This window comes from Apium graveolens, chromosome 2 (assembly GCF_009905375.1).
Source record: "Apium graveolens cultivar Ventura chromosome 2, ASM990537v1, whole genome shotgun sequence".
Lineage (NCBI taxonomy): Eukaryota > Viridiplantae > Streptophyta > Magnoliopsida > Apiales > Apiaceae > Apium > Apium graveolens.
The window spans coordinates 17,403,329-17,406,872 of NC_133648.1; the positions used below are offsets into that span (position 1 = coordinate 17,403,329).

The 3,544-nt window shown below is 40.8% G+C and overlaps 1 non-coding gene across 1 annotated transcript; it reads left to right on the top strand.

Moving 5' to 3' along the window:
• The first annotated feature begins 876 nt into the window (after positions 1 to 876).
• Positions 877 to 983, top strand: LOC141710361 (small nucleolar RNA R71). The gene has a single exon (XR_012570887.1). It is a non-coding gene; the product is annotated as a small nucleolar RNA R71 (small nucleolar RNA).
• Positions 984 to 3,544: the final 2,561 nt, after the last annotated feature.

Here is a 3,544-nt window from a genome sequence, read left to right on the forward strand (position 1 = left end):
GGAGGAGTGTGTTCAACAGTAGTCTTCCTTTGTCCCACTTCAGCCTCCTTCTGCACTTCTTCCTCAGCCATAGTTTCTTCATCCGAAACTTGAGATTGTTCGGGATTTACAACCTTCCCAGACCTTAATGTAATTGCCTTAACCTGTTACTTAGCTTCCCTCTTTCCTGTAACTTCATTGTAACTAGAGAGTGTACCAGGTTGACGATTTAACAAGGCATTGGCAATTTGTTCGATTTGATTTTCCAAGGTCTTGATAGAAACCACTTGGCTCTTGCACATGAGCCTCAACTCCTCCAATTTAGATTTTTCATTAGACTGTTGCAGCTAGAGTTGTTACCTTGGTGCATATTGCGGTTGCTGAAAACCAGGAGGGTTATATTGCTTTGCTGGATATTGCTGATAAGGCCGTTGAAACCGCATTCTCAGTGTTGCTCCAGCTAAAGTTAGTATAATTGCGGTTGTTAGGATGATAGGTGGCTGGTACAGGTTGTTGCGACCTCTGAAAGTTGCTCATGAACTGAGCTGACTCGCTAGAACTGGCACACAGATCAGTCTCATGGGTACCAACACAAAGCTCACAGACACTAGTAACCTGATTAACTCCATAATTAAATTGAGAATCCACCTTAATCGTCAAAGCCTTAAGTTGAGCAGCTATAGCAGTTGCTGCATCCAACTCCATAATTCCTGCTACCATGTCCTAAGTTAGTCTCTGAGTAGGATTCTGGAATTCATTAGCAGCCATCAGTTCAATCAATTCATAAGCTACATCGTAGATTTTAGACCACAAGGCTCTTCCTGATGCTGCTCAAGCATGGGTCTAGAAGTAGCACCCAAACCATTATAGAAACAGTTAATGATCATCCAGTCAGGCATCCCAGGATGAGGACATTTCCTAAACATCTCCTTTTATCTATTCCAAGCCTCACATAAAGATTCTCCAGATTGCTGAGCAAATTGAGTAAGTGTGTTTCTGATTATAGTAGTCTTCACCATATGAAAGAATTTAATTAAGAAATTTTGAGCAAGATCCTCCCATTTGGTGATAGACCCTAGTAGTAAGGAATGTAACCAGCACTTAGCTTTATCGCGCAGGGAGAATGGAAAAAGCCTTAACCTACTAGCATCTTCAAAAACTCCATTAAACTTGAAAGTGTCACAGATCTCGATGAAATCTCTTATGTGCATGTTGGGGTCTTTTTATCGGAGAACCCCCAAAATGAACTGAGTTCTGTATCATCTAAATCGTGCTCGGCTTGATCTCAAAGGTATTAGCCGAGATGGCTGATCGAACAATGCTAGACTGAATATCATTGATCTTCGGTTGAGAATAGTCCATCAAAGCCTTTGGGTTCGCATCTGGTTCTCCCATTGTAATAAGAGCCTTCCTGGCATGGCCGCGCGCTATCACAGCGTGGGCGTGCCGTCTGTCTGGAAAAAATTATTGACTTCTTCTTTTCTTGCTGATTTGAGTTGGTCTTTAACGAGCTTTTATTCTAGACATCCTCCTAAAACCAAATTAGCACTAAAACCATACTAATTCACCTGGTTACCCGGTAAATGCCTGAAATGAAAAAACACTACAAAAAAACATTAAAAACACTAACAACTCGATTATAAAACACCAATCCAAAGGGTTACGAACCGTTATAAATGTCATTAATGCCACTCAACAGCTGACCATGCAAACACATCATTATTTTCTTGCAAGAACCTTATTAGCTTCCCTTTTAAGCGGTTCCTTCAGTGACGCTCCAATAAAATTTACCTTTTCAGAATCTTTTGGGATCAGAGGAACCAGGATCAAATCTTCTGCCCTTTTTCCTAGTTTTTCATCATTCTCACGGATATCCATATCTTCAATGGGCAGAACCTGCTCCTGGCTCCATCAGCCCTCAACGAGACTGCATAACAACTTCTTGCCATCTTCTGATCTCTTTTTTCTTCTCCTATCCTATTCTTTATTGGAAATTTGATCACTAAATGGAAGATAAGAGACTTTCTTGAAGACATGTATACCCATCCTTTCCATGATTGTATTATATGTCGATCCAACCTTAACGATTACAAAATTCAACATCTGCATAGCTTTCCTTGGCTCCTGGCCCATTATCAAAGGTAGCTTAATTATCCCTTCAATGGGACATTCGACTCTAACGAAGCCATATATCGGTATATCAGTGGGGGTTAACTGAGAATCGTTGTTTCACATCCTTATAAAGGTTTCATAAAGTAAAATATCTAGTGACGCTCCATTTTCTATAAGAACTCTCTTTACCGGGTTGTTCCCTATAATAGGTGTTATGACTATAGGATCATCATGAGGAAATTTGACCCCTTCCAAATCAAAGTCATTGAACGTTATTGTTACTCTAGTCTTGGCCCTTTTTGGGGCTTCTCCAACTAAGTGCATGACCTCTCGAGCTTAAACCTTTCGTGAGTTCTTAGAAGAGCCGGTCGCGGTTGACCCTCCAAAGATCGTATTTATCACTGGTCCTCGTGGTTGGGGGTTTCGCCCCTGATCGTCTTGATCCCTCTTACGGTCATCAAAGTTTCTTCTTCCATTATTATTCCTTTCCCCCCTCTCACCATTTCCAGTGTACTTATTCAGTTTTCTTTTTTGAATGAGGAACTCAATCTCGTCTTTTAGCTGCTGACACTCATCGGTGTCATAGCTAGTTTCCTTGTGAAATCGATAATACTTGCTATTATCCAGCTTGGCAGGATTAACTTTCAGAGGCTTTGGCCAGCGGACATCTCCGTCTCTCTCAATTTTCATCAAGATTTGACTCCTGGGAGCAATCACTCTAGCATACTCAATGAACTTTTGTCCGGACTCCCTTTCTTTGGTTATGAATTAGCCTCTTTGCTAACCCGAGAATACTTGTCCTTTGCATTGTATTCCTGTATCTTCCGCTTCTTGCCACCAGCGTGCTCGTTGCTGACCAATGTCTTCTTCATGCTTTCTTCAACTTGGATATACTTTTCTGCTCTACTTTGGAGCTGTAACATAATTTTTTTGGCCTCTTGGCCAAAGAAATTTTGAAGAACTCATCCTTGGTTCCTTGCTATAATGCTATCATAACTACCTTACCATCAAGATCGGGGATTTTCAAGGTCTCCTTTGTGAAATAATTGAAGTAGTCCGTAAGAGATCCCTTTGCTCCTTGCATAATAATTATGAGGGAAGCTAAGATGTTTTCGCGCACCTTCCTGCTAATGAACTATTTGATGAAAGCTTGACTTAAATCTCTAAATAATTTAATCGAATTTGGGGGCAAGCGGCTGTACCACCTTTGGGCCTTGCTTGATAAAATTTGAGGAAAAGCTCTAAATTTGATTACATCATTCACAGGATGCAACAACGGTATATTAGAGAAAGTCCTAACATGATTTATCGGATCCTCAATCTCATCATAGGCTTTTATAGTGGGCATCTTGAACTTTTTTATGATATGGGTATTCATGATCTCTTTCGTGAAATGAGGGGTTGGATCATCTGGGTCTCCAAGGGGGAGGAATTCAAACGGATTTCCCCGAGA